Here is a 17,638-nt window from a genome sequence, read left to right on the forward strand (position 1 = left end):
TCCCTGCCTTACCTTCTAGCCTTGCCTAAGCCAGAAACCTGGTTTCATCCTGCCCACCTCTCTTTCCCTTGGCAACTTATATAATCACTTAGCAATTCCCTTCACTTAACTTCCTAAATGACTTTTAAATTTGTTGCTTCCTCTTTACCCACATACCACAGGACATGCTCCAATAAACCTTTCTTCTTCTCAGCTCTCCATTTTGCTTCTAAGAAAGGGGGCTTAAAAAAGAGAGAGATTTTATTTATTTGTTTGAGAGAGAACCAGAGAGCACAAGCAGGGGAAGAAGTAGGAGCAGAGGGAAAGGGAGAACCAGGCTCCCTGCTGAGCAGTAAGCCCAATATGGTCCCATTCCAGGAGCTTGGGATCATGACCTGAGCCAAAGGCAGACACTTAACTGACTGAGCCACTAGGGGCCCCAGAAAGTGGGCTTTTAAGAGTGCAGATCAGATCTCTCACTCCTCTTCTTAAAATCCTTCTACAGTTCTCTAGTTCCTCAAGTTAAATTCTAAAATCCCAACTTTGCAAAATATTTTACATTTCAGTTTCCTTAACTGTTCTATACTGTCCAGCCATATAGACCATATCCTCTCTCCTCCCCACCTCCAGTCTCAAAGTTTACCATCTTTTCTTGATGCCTTTTTATTCATACTGCTTTTGTGGGGAAACTGTCCCCCCTCCTGCTACCTCCAAGCATATATAATTTTTTTAGGCCTTATCTCTGGCATGAACCCTCTGCCATTCTTGACACCTCTAGTGGGTAGTCTGGGGAAGGTTTTCAGTATAGGAAGGTGTCTAGCTAAAGGGATGAGTCAGGCTGATACAAGGGCTGCCTTTTTAAAATGTGCTATGCAGGCTAGCAGCTACTCTTATACATTATGTGTTTACCTATGTATATTACCCCCAGACTTAGTTCATTGGTGTTAGGGACCTCATTCACATTTTATTTTCAGGGTCTAGCACATAAGTTGCCATTAAGTCTAGCACAAACTATAACATAATAATCATGTCTGTTTATATTGCTTTCACAATTTACTGTTCATTTTTTTGTATAATTTTTTTGTGTAATTCACAGTGAGCCTAGATCATTAGCTACCTGGGAAGAGGAAGAAATAGATGAAAATGTTACCTTTTACTTCAGATGGAAAGCTCTGCCCTTACCATGTTTTCCCCCTAACAGAGCACTTTGGATTGACTCTGTGTCTGAGTCATTCCTTTCCTGTTGATTGGATCAAATTGGGGGCAGATCTGGGGAAAATATCTATACATCCATCAATCCATCCATCCATACACACACATATATACGCACATGTGTATATATGTTTAAGATTTATTTGAGAAAGAGTATGGGAGTGGGGAGAGGAGCAGGGAGAGAGAGAATCTCAAGCAGACTTTGGGTTCAGTTTGAAACCCACGATGGGGCTTCATCACAGGACCCTGAGATAATGACCTGAGCCAAAACCAAGAGTCGGATGCTTAACAAACGGAGCCACCCTGGTACCTCCGATCTGGGGACTATTTGAATAGTATTTTTCTCTAGAGTTGCTTGAACAGAAGTTGGATAGGAACATAGCCCTGATGAGTTTGCTTTTTAGAAGCAGGTATCTGCTTAGTGATGGTGAAATTCCTTTATTATTTTTTTTTCTCTGAATCTCTCTCAGCTAAAGCCGTAAACTGATCCAATTGCCTCCTACCTCTGTTTTCCTAAAACTGCACCTGGCAGAACTGAGAGAACATTGTATCCTGCTCCTTGTAAGTATCTAACCTTCCCCCTAGGGAGATATCCCGGTAGGAATCCCAGCTTAGAAAAGAGGACACTGCTTGCTGGGGACTCTCATCCTCACACCACTTGCTCCAAATATCTACCTCATTTGTCTTCTTGTACTCTGGTTCTCACTTGCTCTCATGCTCTCCCTCCTTTCTATTTCTCTCTCTCTGTCTCCCTCTCTGTCTCTGTCTCTCTGTTTCTCTGTCTGTCTCTCTCTTTCACACACACACACACACACACACACACACACACACTCATCTAATTGGAGTTGTTTTATGTGTTTCTGTTCAGCTCTATAGTTTTCAGCCTCATCTTCCCAGTCAGGCTTCCCTTTTCTTCATCTGAGGTTTCTTTAGACTGTGTCCATACAAATGTACAGAATCATTTGCATACACTAGCTCATACCTTCTGCTTAGAGGATTCGGAAATTTGGGTGACCAGTGGGTCAGGCTCTTCAGCTACAAATCAGAAGGTACCAAGAGAGGTGGATACATAAAACCAGATCTGGGAGAGGGAGGATAGCAAGGATGCACGAGGACAAGGCTGCCATTCTTTTTTGTTGGTGTAGAACCTTAGGGAACCAGTTCAGAGACTCAGAGCCCTTGTATGAAATTTTAAAATTATTATTTCAAGAGCATTTCAACTCATTTGCCCAGTCAGCAAGGGCCTGCACAGTAAAATGCCTACAAACCAATCTACAGGCAAAAAAAAAAAAAAAAACCGTACACCTCTGTAGTTTCTGAAAACAACATTCAGATGGTATCTTACTGGATAGATACTTCAGAGCAATTTGGGGCCAAGTTTTATATCAGAGTAAATCTATAGATGATAGATTTCAAAGGATATACTGAATAGTTGGATTATTGTTTGTTGGCTGCTAAAGATTGTTAATTATGTGCCCAAACCAAAACAAAAGAATGCATTTAGCTTCTTGAATGAAGATTTCTGAAACCTAACCCAAATGAAACCAAGAGAGGAAAGATAAGGGCTCATAAGTTTATGAAACTTGCTAATGGGACTTAACTCCATTTTATTCTTTACTCTCATTCAAATTTCTTATCCTGCACAATATACTTTATGTTATTTTGAAAAATAAAACAAAATTGAGGCTATGTTCAATTTTGGATGTTAGGACTATTTTGAAAATTATAGGAAAATCATTGCAGGTTTAGAATGACATTTGGCCTACGATATCAGCCTTACTCATTTATTCATCCATTTAGCAAATACTTGTTGAATATCTGTCATGTTATTTACTCTTATAGGTACCTGTGATATGACTGAACAAAGCTAGTAAAATTTCTAGGCCTTATTCTGCTTATACTCTGCTGGCAGGGGCTGAGGATAAACAAATTGTATAAGGAAGCTAAACCCAGAAGGAAGTGAGAGAACAGACTTTGCAATTCCCAAGGAGGAATGAGCCTTGCAGGGCTAGTGAGTTGGGAGCTTGCCTGGCATGGCTGAGAGCAACACATAGGCCCATGTGGCATGGTATGGTGTGGAGTGAGGGGGCAGGCGGTTGTAGGTGATGCCACCAGATAGATGACAGAGGCCTCTAGGTTGTAGTAAGGATCTTCAGTTTCTGTCCTAGTGATATGGTGTTATGTACTGAACGTGTGTGCCTCCCTCAAATTCCAATGTTAAAGCCTTAATTCCCAATGTGGTATATTTGTGGTAGGGCCTTTGTGAGGTAATTACGTTAACATGAGAGGGGGACCCTCGGGATGGGAATAGTGCCCTTATATGAAGATAAAGAAACACCAGAGTGCTGCCTGCCCCCCTTCATATGAGGACACACTGAGAGGGCTTACCTCTGCAAGCCAGGAAAAGAGTTCTCACCAGGAGCCAGATCTGCCAGCATCTTGATCTAGAATTTCCCAGTCTCTAGAGGTGTGAGAAGTAAGTGTGGGTTGTTTGAGCCACCTAAATCTGTGGTGTTTTGTTATGGAAGCCCAAGCTGACTAAGATAGGAACGTTTTGGAAAGTTCTGAGGAGAAAAGTGAATTGATCTGATTTCTGTTTTAAGAGGCTGGCCGTGGCTACTAGGTTGCTGGACGATTGCAAGGGCAAAGCAGAGCCTGAGAGACCAGTTCCAAGATAGTTGCTGGGATCAGTGTCTTGAGTCAGAGCAACAGCCATGGAGAAGGAGCACTACAGTCAGATTCAGGGTGTGTTTTAAAAGTGGCACTGGGTATATGGTGGTTTGTTGTCACATACAGAAGGGATTCAAAGATGAATTTTGAGAAACTGGCAGGATATAGTTGCCCCAGGCGGAAATGGGTATGGCTAGGGGTGGAGATATGTTGGAAGAGTAGAGGATTGGTTAACATGAATACCAACTGAACCTTCAAGTGGAGGTGTCAAATAAGTCATTGCTATGAGTCTGCAGTTTGGTGGGAGTTCAGGATTAAAATTAAAGTTAAAATACCAACTGAACCTTCAAGTGGAGGTGTCAAATAAGTCATTGCTATGAGTCTGCAGTTTGGTGGGAGTTCAGGATTAAAGATAAAAAATCAACAGTTGACAGTAACCAGGAATGATATTTAAAATATTTATCAACTAATATGGCTTGAGTACCAAGCAGCCAAGATGGGTGCCTGCCTTAACAACAGACGCGGCTGTACAGCTTCCTGTCAGCAGAATATATAGCATATATCAATCACACTTGCTAAAGACATTCCTCCTCATTTGTTACAGATAAACTGTAAACTTAGCAGATAAACCATAAATGTAGATTTCCTGTAAAACACAAAAAGTTACTAACTAGAAAGCATAAGCACAATTACATTCTCATTTTTCTGCTCCCTGATTCACATTATGCCCACTCTGTTTTCCTTTAGGGGTTAAATATAAGTACTCAACAAATCAATGTAGTTTTAAAGACTGGTTTGAAAGTACTGGCTTTCAAGTACAACAGACCATTTTGGAGTCCTAGATCTTTGTACTACTTATGTTTTCAGAAACAAGTTATTTTTTCTTAAAAAAAAATCTGTAAAATTAAGACCACCTCACAGTATAATGAGGTTTAGAAATTCAATATGTGGGATGCCTGGGTGGCTCAGCAGTTGGGCGTCTGCCTTTGGCTCAGGGCATGATCCCAGATTCCTGGGATCAAGTCCTACATCAGGCTTCCTGCATGGAGCCTGCTTCTCCCTCTGCCTATGTTTCTACCTCCCTCTCTCTCTGTCTCTCATGAATAAATAAATAGAATCTTTAAAAACAAATCCAACATATAAAAAACCTATCATAGTGCCCATTACTTGTGGTGTAATTCCCTATTTAAATCATAAGGTTTTAGATATTGAAAGGACCTTACTTTCTCTTGTGTTTTTATAATAGTCAAACCATTACAGTAATATTCATGCCATCTAAATTGGATTGAGAATGTAATCTGCATTCAGAGATCTTGGGGCTTAGATTTATGCATACCAAGAGGAAATATGAGTATCAAAGGAAAGACCTTGATTTTGATAAGTTCTTTCCTACAAGTCAGCCTGGGAAAATCTACCAGAAAGTACTTTCTCAAACTATGTAAGCCACCGATTATATCTTTATATAAATATTTACTTGTTATACCATCACCAAGCAATTATGAACCCTTCACCTTTGTTGATATGTTCCCACAATAAAGACAGGGATTCTTTTTCTTTCTTGCTATGGTTTTTTTGCTATCACCATTACATGAGGATAATTACAGAACTAGGTACATGTGTGTTGGATAGAGGACAGTCTGGCCTTCTAAATAAACTTCAGAAGATCTTGCCCATTCCAGTCATTAATGCATCTTTGTTCTAGATAGATGTGGGAGAACATTTTGGCTGCCTTCCCAGATGGGTGGAAGTGAGGTCAGAGACTGTTTTGTCTGCTGTTGATTCCTCAATACCTAGAAAGTTTGTTGGCACGATTTGGTGCTCAAGAAATGTTTGTAAAATTAATACGTGGAAACAAAATAGTGTAATGCTAATTGTACCTTGGAGTCAGAATTTTTGAGGGAAATAAGCAGTGAGTATCTCATTTCTGTGAATGCAGCTCGTAACTGATTTGCAAATGTCATTACTGAGCTGTGGCTGCTGCTATTGGACTTAATGTCCTGTTGTGCTCGATGTTGTGTTTTCTTTCTCTCCTCATTAAAGTTATAGATTTTACTTACCAAGTTTTCTTTCCTCATCAGAGAGATCGAGAAAATACTGTAGTTTACATTTAATTACTGAGTTAATATTAATTGCCCATTCTCTCTACTCTTGGAAAGAGCTCTCTCCTTGGAGAAATCTCAGGCCCTATCCCTTTTCTAATTTGTTAGATAAGCCAAATGTCAGAAGCCAGCTGTGGACACAGCCATGATTCAAACTGCTGATTCTCCCCAGTGTGAAAATGAAAATATAGACACCTGTGGAGGATCAGAAAAGGGAAGGAAGAACAGAGAAACCTTGATGGCAGCTGGTTTGTGAACAGCACTCTGGAAGGCAAAGGCTTCTCAGTGTTTTGTAGGCCTCTGCCACAGATCAGACTGTGCTTTTTGTCCTATTTTTAAAAGCAAAGGATTCTTCCAGAAATATTTCTAATAAAACATGTTCCATCCCTTCCAACTGCTACGTGATTGCACATTTTTAAAATGATTCTTAAAATTATATCAACTACTAACATTTTATTGAATGTATGTCACATGCCAGGCATGACACTAAATGCCCTGTATACATTATCTCATTCAATCATCATAGTAACCTTCTGAGCTCGGTACAGTGTTGTGTTCATGTCTACAAATGAAGTAAAGAAGTAAGGCATAGAAGCACCTTACATGGTTACCCAGCAAGTGGCCAAGTGGGGACTGCACACCAGATGTTCGGTGTGGAGAGCCCACACTTGCCTCTGCACTTTCTCCCTGATGGCTCTGGAGGCCTGGGATTCTTTTGTTTATCCTATTGAAGGGACAACTGCAGTAATGACCAAGTATACTGTGACATTAATTCCCCCTGGAAGTGTAATTTGATTATGTTTGGTAAACTGAATGTCTGATTTCTATGAATGCAGCTTTTAATTGATTTACAAATGACATTGTTTGGAGCTGCTCCTATTGGACTTTATGTCCTGTTGCAGTCAATGCCACTGGTTTTGCCCTCCGCACATTGATCATGTTTTCTGTGAGGCTATTTTAATCATGTCCTTTGAAAGTAGCCATCTTAAGAGAAATAAGTAAATGTGACAACTATGCTGAAGTAGCCTTTGTGTGGAAATAAAACCCTCATGCAGTGGGAATTACGTTTGCACTATTGTCCCCTTCTTGAAGTTGGGAGAGAGACAAACTAATAAGCAGATAACCTTTAAAAAATGTATTTTTGTGCATATACAGTGTTAAAACCAATGAAAACTTTAACATATAATACCTTTTCATGTCTACATTTAGTTTCTTCAAATTGATTTGCCTGTAAAATTCCTAATACATTTTTCAATAGAATTTATAGTTTGTGGCCAGATTTCCTGACTTTGGTCTTTGCAAGAGAAAGCAGCTATTAATTCACTTAGAGCAGATGGTTATAGGAAACAAGGTACCATATGAATGACCTTATGCCTAGGAATAGAAACCCGAGGAATGTATGCACTAAACATTACTTTGTGATACTTTTTAGTACTTTGAGATCCTATGCCATTCTAGCCACTTTCCAGTTCAGTCTGAGAAGGATCTGTGTATTTGGTCTGAATTACTCATTATATTGTTTCTTCCTAAAAACATTTTTCTGTGTCTATAGACTTAATTTTTATGATGTATTTCTTATGATGACTTTTAATATTTAAGCTCATCAATCTTCAAATATACAATCCAATATTAGTAACTATAGCCACCATACTGTATGTTACATCTCATGCTTAAATGAGGAGTTTTGTACCTTTGACTCCGTTCATCTATTTTACCTACCCACTTGACCCCTCCTTCCTGGCAGCCACCAACCTCTTCTCTGTATCTATGAATTTCATTTTCTGTTTCATTTTGTTTTGTTTTGGTTTTTAGATTGAACATATAAGTGAGAACATATGGTATTTGTTTTTCTCTGCTAAACTGAATATTATTAGCATAATACCCCCATGTCATTGCAAACGGGAAGATCTCATTCTTTTTTATGGTTGAATAGAATTACATTTGTGTGTGAATGTGTGTGTGTATATATGCATGTATCTTTTTGAATTAGCATTTTTTATTTTAAAGATTTTATTTATTTATTCATGAGAGACACACAGAGAGAGAAAGAGAGAGAGAGAGGCAGAGAGAGAGAGGCAGAGGGAGAAGCAGGCTCCAATCAGGGATCCTGATGTGGGACTCGATCTTGGGACTCTGGGATCACACCCTGAGCTGAAGGCAGATGCTCAACGACTGAGTCACTCAGGCATCCCAGCATTTTTATTTTCCTTGGGTAAATACCCAGAAGTGGAATTGCTGGATCATATGGTAGTTCTATTTTTAAATTTTTGAGGAATCTCCATAATTTTTTTCATTATGGCTATACCAATTTACATAACCATAGCCATTTTATTATATCACTTGTTATTTTTTGTCTTTTTGTTAATAGTCATTGTAACAGATGTGAAGTGATAGCTCATGGTGGTTTCAATTTGCTTTTCCCTAATGATTAGTGATGTTGCATATCTTTTCTTGTGACTGTTGGACATTAATAGATCTTTAGAGAAATGTCTATTCAGGGTTGCTGCCCATTTTCTAATCAGGGTTATGCTAATTAGTTATGTAAATTTTTATAGATATATTTTAGATATTAACCCCTTATCAGATAGATAATTTGAAAATATTTTCTCCCATTCAGTAGGTTGTCTTTACATTTTGTGTATGATTTCCTTTGTTGAGCTTTTCATTTTGATGTAATCCCACTTGTTAATTTTTGCCCTCATTGCCTTTACTTTTGAAGCTAGATCAAAAAGTTCATCACCAAGAATAATGTCAAGGAGATTGACATCTTTGTTTTCTTTTAGGAGTTTTATGGTTTCAGGTCTTATATTCAAGTCTTTAGATACATTTTTTTAAATTTTTTATTATTATTTATGATAGTCACAGAGAGAGAGAGAGAGAGAGGCAGAGACACAGGCAGAGGGAGAAGCAGGCTCCATGCACCGGGAGCCCGATGTGGGATTTGATCCTGGGTCTCCAGGATCGCGCCCTGGGCCAAAGGCAGGCGCCAAACCACTGCGCCACCCAGGGATCCCTTTAGATACATTTTGAATTTATTTCTGTGTATGATGTAAGATAGTAGTTTAATTTCTTTTGTCTGTGGCTGTCCCAGTTTCCCAACACTGTTTATTAAAGAAACTGTCTTTTCTCTATTATATATTCTTGCTTCCTTAATCATAAATTAATGAACCATATATGCATGGGTTTATTTCTAGACTCTGTTCTGTTAAAGTGATCTATGTATCTGCTTTTATGCTGATATCACACAGTCTTGACTACTTTAATGTTGTAATGTAGGTGAAATCAGGGGGTGTAATGCGTCTACCTTTGTTCTTTCTGAATATTGCTTTGGTTATTCTGGGTCTTTTGTCATTCTATACAAATTTTAGGATTCTTTGTTCTATTTCTATGAAAATTCCCATTGGAATTTTGATTGAGATTTCACCGAATCTATAGATTTCTTTAGGTAGTACGGACATTTTAACAGTATTAATTCTTCCAATCCATGAGCACAGAATGTCTTCCCATTTGTTTCTTCTTCAGTTTCTTTAGTTGATATCTTATAGTTTTCAATGTACAGGTCTTTCACCTCCTTGGTTAAATTTATTCCTATGTATTTTATTCTTCTTAATGCAGTTATAAATGGAATTGTTTTCTTAATTTCACTTTCTGATATTTTATTGTTAGTGGATAGAAATGCAACAGATTTCTGTACATTGATTTTGTATCCTGCTACTTTACTGAAATTATTAGTTCTAGCAGTTGTTTTGTGGCATCTTTAAGGTTTTCTAGAAATAAAGTCATGTCATGTGCAAATAGTGATACTTTTACTTCTTCCTTTCCAATTTGGATGCTTTTTATTTCTGTTTCTTGCCTAATTGCTTTGACTAGGACTTCCAGCACTGTTTTGAATAAAAGTGGGGAGAACAGGCATTCTTGTCTTTTTTTTTTTTTTTTTTTATCCTAAAGAAAGGCTTTCAGCTTTTTACCATTAAGTGTGTTATTAGCTATCGGCCTGTCATGGATAGCCTAATTATATTGATGTGTTTCCTCTGTACCCACTTTGTTGAGAGATTTTATCATAACTGGATATTGAATTTTGCCTAGTGCTTTTTCTGCATCAATTGAGATAATCATATGATTTTTATTCTTCATTTTGTTAATGTGATGTATCATGTTGATGTATATATAAATGTTGAACTATCTTTGCATCCCTGGAATAAATACCACTTAATTATGAATTACACTTTAATGTGTCGTTGAGTGTGGTTAATATTTTGTTGAAGATTTTTACATCTATATTCATCAGGGATGTTGGCCTATAATTTTCTTTTCTTGTAGTATCTTTGTCTGGTTTTGGTATCAGGGTAATGCTGGTCTTGTAAAATTAGTTTAGAAACATTTTATCTTCTTTTATTTTTTTAGAAAAGTTTAAAAAGAATTGGTGTTACTTCTTTGAATTTTTGGTAGAATTTACCAGTGAAGTCATCTGGTCCTGGACTTTTGTTGGGAGATTTCTGGTTACTGATTCAATCTACTTTCTAGTGATCAGTTAATTCACATTTTCTGTTTCTTCATGATTCTATCTTGTAGGGTTGTATATTTCTAAGAATTTATCTACTCTAAGTTGTCCAATTTGTTGGTCTTTGACTGTTTTTAGTAGTCTCTAATGCTTTTAGAGACATAAAAATGTTGTTTTTATGGTAAAAGTTATAATGTCTTCTCTTTCATTTCTGATTTTACTTATTTGAAGTCTCTTTTTTTTCTTCGTAAGTTTAGCCAAAAGCTTGTCAATTTGGTTTATCTTTTCTAAGAAGTAGCTCTTAGTTTCTTTGATCTTCTGTATTGTCTTTTTAGTCTCTATTTCTGCTCTGATATTTTTTTCTTCTTTCTGGCTTCATTTGTTGCTTCCTTTCTAGTTTCTTTGAGAGATAAAATCAGATTGTTCATTTGAAACTTTTCTCATCTTTTGAGATAGACTTGGATTATTTTGAAATTCCCTCTTGGAAATGTTTTTCCTGTGCCCCCAAACTGGGTACATTACATTTCCGTTTTCTGGTACATTGCATTTCCATTTTCATTTGTCTCACTGTATTTTTGTTTGCTCCTTTGATTCTTTATTGAACTATTGGTTTTCAATTACATAGTGTTTAATCTCTACATATTTGTGATTTTTCATTTTCCTCCTGTAAGTGATTTTTAGTTTTTTACCATTATGGTCAGAAAACACGCTTGTTATCATTTCAATCTTAAATTTGTGAAGACTTGTTTTGTGGCCTAACATATGATCTATTCTGGACAATGTTCCATGTGCACTTGAGAATAATGTATATTCTGCTTTTGGATGAAATGTTTTGTATATATCTATTAAATCTGTCTGGTCTAATGTGTCATTTAAGGTAAGTTGTCTGTCCTTCAAAACTTCTAAATTAGATAGAACTCTGTAAAGACACCCTAACTTTCACCATCATGAAGATGACTGTTATCCAGAACATTGTTTCTTCACTCAGTGTGGGTGTGTACCTCTCTCTCTTTATATTTATTTATTTTTTAATTACTTTTTAGATGGCCTTGCTACTTGCAAGCAGGCTTGCGGCACCAGTTTCACCACTACGTACTTCCCTCACTCATCTTCATGTTCTAACCTAACTAAAGGCAAACAGACACCAAAGACAATATTTACCCAGTTAATGTTTTGTTTTGTTCAGGACCATCCTGCTAAGGCATTTGACTTGCTATTTTGTATGTATTGTTATTTTGAATGTCAGTGTTCAGGAACCCTGGTTCTGACTCATGGGCAACAAATCACAAAATCATTGGCTAGCAGGTTCTCTCAGTTGAGGGGAATGTTTGTTGGATAGTAGAGGTATCAACTGCAACCAGTCTGGATATTTTTTAAAATCACTAACTGTACTCCTTCAGTGTAATTCCCTATGTTTTTAATTGAGCATTCTCTGCTCACAGATAGCATTAGGGGTAGGAGAACAAAAGAGGAGATTTTTGGACAGCCCAATACAAAAACCATTCCTGCTTTGGAATAACAGTGTGGCGCTCTGGTTTATATAAATACATAGCCCCTGGACTTGTTTGGTACAACAAAGAGGATACATTGTAGTTGATATTTAATGTCTCTGATAAGTCTGAAATTCTGGAACTTGATTTCTTTATTATGTTGTGTTAATTATAGGTTACACAAAATAGGTGTGGTAGATAATTGCTGTATCCTATGATCTTTTAAATAGTCTTTCTAAAGTTGGGAAATCAAATTTTGAGTCCCGCCTTACCAATTTAGAAGTCAGGAATCAAAGTTTCAGCCTCCCTTGCAGCTCGTAAGCAATCATGTTACCTCGGATTGTCCAATCTGACAAACCTTTTCCATATTTAGATTGAGGATTGATCATTGTCGAGGAACAAGATTTGCATGGATCTTCTATTTTGTCAGTGAGTATGGTAGCATACTGCTCTGGTTTGAGACATTAGCAGTATAATATCCAATTCTTGATACAGAATTGACATTTATCCTGGAGATACTGGCAGTTGTACATTAATGATAAAATGGTGGCAGATGTAGTGGTAGATCTATGTAAATATTTCTCTTCATTGAAAGTAACATTAATTTTTTTGCAACCCAACAAGTGGATATTTAGTACAGTGACTTGAGTTAGATGTGAATAGAAAGGAAGATACAGATGAGCCGAAGTAAAGTGTTGAATTTATGTCTAGATTGCCTGGTCTATGGATAATATGAACCTGATTCATTATCTGCTAAGTTAAATCGCTGATCATAGTCAATATCGTAAGTGTCCCCTGAAGAGCTTTTTAACTTTGCAAATTAGGGATGCTTGGGTGGCTCAGCAGTTAAGCATCTGCCTTCAGCTCAGGGAGTGATCCTGGGGCCCTGGGATCAAGTCCCACATTGGGCTCCTTACAGGGAGGCTGCTTCTCCCTCTGCCTACGTCTTTGCTTCTCTCTCCTTGTGTCTCTCATGAATAAATAAATGAAATATATTTTTAAAAAACTTTGCAAATTATACATCATTTCCTTTGTATGAGTCTGCGTAAGGGAGGTTTGATTTGAGAACTGTTAGAGAAAAATGGCAGGATGGAGAATTTTTCTATCTTTTCTATTTTTACTAAGAACATAATTTGACAGAAGTAAACTTATATTACATATATTATTATCTAAGGAACTTCAAAAGAAATGAAATCTTTTTCACTATTACATCAATCCACTACTAGCACTGAAGCCCTGAACTGGGAGAGAGAACAGCAAATACTGGTGTCAGGGTTTTTTTGAACTGTACATTGTGACTCATTACCACTATGTGTAATAAAATAAATACTTAATAAAAGATATCAGATGTATTTCATGTAGTAACGTTAAATATCATTTTGTGTAACATTTTCCAGTTGTATGCGTGTGTGTGTATTTTTATATATATGCTATAAGGAATATAATTTTAACTGAGTCATTTCTTAATGAGAAAGTTTAAGAGACCAAAAGCTTACTTTTAGTCCGTTGATGCCATGTATCTTTCCTTAAAAAAAAAAATATTGGGATGCCTGGGTGGCTCAGGGGCTGAGCCTCTGCCTTCAGCTCCAGGCGTGATCCTGGGATCCAGGATCTCCCACATCAGGCTCCCTTTGGGGAGCCTGCTTCCCCTCTGCCTGTGTATCTGCCTCTCTCTCTCTCTCTCTCTCTCTCCCCCTGTGCGTGTCTCATGAATAAATAAATAAATCTAAAAAAAATTATTAAAATTATTTTGAGCCCATTTTTGGTTTTTAGAATTGACTGTCACAAATGATCACACAGAAATTGTTACTCTAGGTTCTAGGAATTTCTGATATAAACTTATTTATTCAGATGATTCAATTACATCAGCAGTTTCTAAAAGGTTTTTTGAGGTTCAGCCCATTGAGTAGTTCTGGTCAGTCTGGTACTTTGCATAATGTGTGTGTGTGTATGTGTAATGAATTAGCCAATTGAAAGAATATGCTTGAAATAAAAAACAGTCCCTTAATTCCAGTGTATGGTTCATTTACAGTATTTTTTTTTTTACTGTTTAGATTTTGTTTTGTTGAGTTGTAGAAATAAGTAATTTTTTAAGTTTGTGAAAATGTTCTCCCACCTGTGCTTGCCATTGTTGAGTGCAGTTTTACATTGAGTTATTGGTAACATAAAGCAAGAGGAACAGGTATAGCCATTCATTTTTCAATTCTTAGATTGTTCAGGCAAACCTATGGTCTAGTTCAAAAACCTTTCTGTTTAGGAGATATTAAGAATTATAAATTCCCCAATATGACACTGAAATAATATTTTCTAAGATTTTATTGCCCTTAAAAAATGAAAATAGTTTTTTTTAAAAAGGAGTCCACTTTTACCAATAGAAAGAATTGCCTTCATTTTAATTACCTTTCTTTTCTACTTTTTTTTATTCGTACATATATACATATATAATCTTGAGAATTCTTACCAGAGAGCCCCAAATATTTTGTGAAATAATGAATAATTTGAACATCCAGAGGCTTTGTAGGAGGAAAGATAAGCCCTTTGAGAGGATCAGAGAAGGTAATATATATACCAAACTCTCTTCACATTTCACTGTTCTATGGTAGGAATCCAGAAAAAAGGTCACCTAGACTTCCGATTTTACTGCCATTTTTAAGTATAATTTTCACATTAATGTTAATCATACTTCAATATTAAAGATGGCTTTTTAAAATTAATGAGGTTATATCTCTTATTCCATTTCTCTTTCTTTCTTATGTTCTTTCCTGAATGGAAGCCAATCTTATAGTAGGTTATAAACTGCAAGGTAATTTGCTAGTGTAGTATCTAACATAGTGTCATCAAATGTAGGCATTCTTTTAATAGTGTTTATGGTTATACATAAAATCTTAAATATTTAGGAAGATTGTATCAAAAAAGGTAAGATTATTAGGTAGATTGATCAAATGATAACTGATATATTAAAAAGTTTTACTTTATAAATGATTAAGCACATAGGTTTGATCTCCTCATCTACAATTAAGTATTGTGGTTATTAACCTTATTTGATACTTGATAGTGCTAAAGAACAGTTAAATATAACTAAAGAGCTAAGAGCCATGATCAAGTGAAACTACATGTGGAAATACATATAGTCCTCATTTATAGATTCCATATTTGCAAATTCACTTGCTAAAATTTGTTTATAATTTCTTCAATATTTGACTTCCGATTTGACTGCTTTTGTAGTCATTCTTGGACATTCACAGACACATGCAGAGGAGCAAAAAGTTGGAGTCACCCGATGTGCATGGCATTCCCAGTTGAGATCTGACATGGTCATGGTCAGCTTTCTTGTATCAGCTCTCATAGTTGAAACAAGTGTCTTTTTCACTCTTTAATGTCACATTTTTGTGCCTTTTGTTGGTGATTTTTCTGTTTAGAATGGTCCCCAAGCATAATGCTGAAGTGGTGTTTATTGTTTCTAAGCTTAGAAAGGCTGTGATGTGCCTTATGTAGAAAATATGAAAAAAAAACAACAACAACACATGTGTTAGATAGGCTTTATAGGAAAGCCTCTACAGGTGTGAGTTACAGCCCTATTGGCTGTGTGTTCATCATTAATGAATCAGCACTATAGATTAAGATTTCTTTAACTAGAAGCACATATGAAGCAAGGTTACATATTGATAAATTGATAAAAATATTGTGACAGGAGATTTTCAGGAAGCTAACCCTGTATTTTCCCCCAGAAACAATGGTTCAGTATTTATTAATTCAGCGTCCATGACAACTTTGTAGAGCATAACTACCATGAATAATGAAAAATGACTGTATTAAGCGCTCTGATATTTGTTAGAGTGAAAATTGATGGAAAACAATGATTTTGAACTCAAAGAATGAAATTTACTTTTAAGGGAACACATTTCTACAGAAAATAATAGCATAATTATTGGAAAGGCATTTTGCTCTACTTCCTTTAGCTTTGAAGAGAGCATCATATGGCAATCAGTGATCGAAAGGAAATGAGCTAACTCCTAAGTGATAATTTGTTGTGCCTATTACTTAAAAAAGAAACTCTTTTGTGAGTCCTTATGAAAAATATTTGTTCTTTATTTATATAATTAATGTTATAAGAAATGTTGCTTAAAGTTTGAAGCCAATGCACTGTTTTAGGTGAAGTGGATAGCTGAGATCCATCTAACTCCAGCTCACTAGTTTGTATATGAGGAATGGAGGCCCAGATCCATTTGTACTTTGCCAAGATTGAAGAACAAACTATTGGTAGTCAGGGTATGAACTAAAGTTTCCTCATTCAGTCAAGTGCCTCTGTTCTTCCTCAGGCTGCCCATTTGCTGAAACCCAACTGTCATAATCCTATAGTTACTGCCTAGGGACCAACCACAAGTATGAAAGATTTTATTTCCTACAATATTTTTATACAATTGGTCAAATTTTTGCTATGAAATTTACAACTTTTATTAAATAATAACTCCTTTTCATTTAATAATTATAGTAATTTAATAAATCACATTCAGGGCTTTTATGTACAATGAACTACTTTGAGCTCTTGACATATTATCTCCATTAATCGTCACAATAGGCTATTGGAGGGATTCTCTTATTATCCTCATTTTACAACTGAGAAACTGAGGCATTGAAAGGTTAAGTAAGTGTCCAGGATTACATGGTTACTATGTGACAGAATCAAGATTAGAGCATACAAATACTGACTTCAGAGCTCTTGCTCTTAAACACAATAATGTTCTGATATCTATTTTTATTTTTTAAAAACATTTAATTGAGAGCTTGGAGGATGGAGGAAGGTGGGAGACAGAATCACAAGCTGACTTCTCAATGAGCAAAGAACCCATTGCAGGGCTCAATGACCTGAGTCGAAACCAAGAGTTTAATTGCTTAACTGACTGAACCACCAGGCACCTGCTGATATCTTCCCTTCATGTTGTATTCAGGGAGGCCAAGAGTAGATTTCATTCACTAAAGAGTGAATTAATTTATGAGCTGTCTTTTTTATTTCTCCACTAAGATGTATATTGGGTGTTTGTAATTTACCCCCATTGCCTTAGCCTGCCACGCACACTCCTGCATCTTCACTTATTCTCATATGCAGTTACTCAGAACAAAACCAAAGTCATACTTTATTCCTTTCCTTCTCTCATATCCCACATCTAATCTATCAATAGTACTGTCAGCTCTGCTTTCAAAATATATCCTCAATCTGACCGCATGTGTGCTTCCAGGGACACTACTCTTGCCTGAAATTCCATCTTTCTCTCACCTGGCTTTTTACATTCATTTCTTTGTGTTTCAATTTTTGCTTCCTTACAATATATTTCAGAATAACACCAGTTACAGTGTTATTCTTAAAACAAGTGGAACGGTCTCCCCCTCCTCAGAAGCCTGTAGTGAATTCCCTTAAAGCTCAGAGGAAAGATCAAAGCCCTTAATGTCCTCTTCCAAAGCCCTATAGGCCCCTGAAATTCCCTCCCCCACCAAAAAGGAGCGTACTCATACATCTGACCTCTTACCCTGCTATCTTCTCTCTTGTTCACTCTATTCCAGACATGCTGTTTCTCAGACACATCAATTTTAGTCTTCTATTAGATTTTCTCTGAGCCATCTCCATGATTTGCTCTATTCATTTCCTTCTGGTTTCCCCTCAAATTTCACCATATTATTTTTTTATATTT

General features: G+C 36.5%; 1 protein-coding gene across 41 annotated transcripts in view; it reads left to right on the forward strand.

Annotated features, from left to right (window-relative positions):
* CAMK2D (calcium/calmodulin dependent protein kinase II delta) overlaps window positions 1–17,638 on the forward strand; it is a 296,165-nt gene that overhangs the window by 117,626 nt on the left and 160,901 nt on the right. Inside the window, exon 1 of one of the 41 annotated variants that reach the window (XM_072755384.1) lies at window positions 1,661–1,752. The exons of the other annotated variants lie outside the window; for them this stretch is intronic. The gene's annotated coding sequence lies outside the window, so the exon portion shown is untranslated. Of the gene's footprint in view, window positions 1–1,660; window positions 1,753–17,638 lie in introns of those variants that run through there. 41 annotated transcript variants of the gene reach the window in all.

Source organism: Vulpes vulpes, chromosome 4 (genome assembly GCF_048418805.1).
Source record: "Vulpes vulpes isolate BD-2025 chromosome 4, VulVul3, whole genome shotgun sequence".
Lineage (NCBI taxonomy): Eukaryota > Metazoa > Chordata > Mammalia > Carnivora > Canidae > Vulpes > Vulpes vulpes.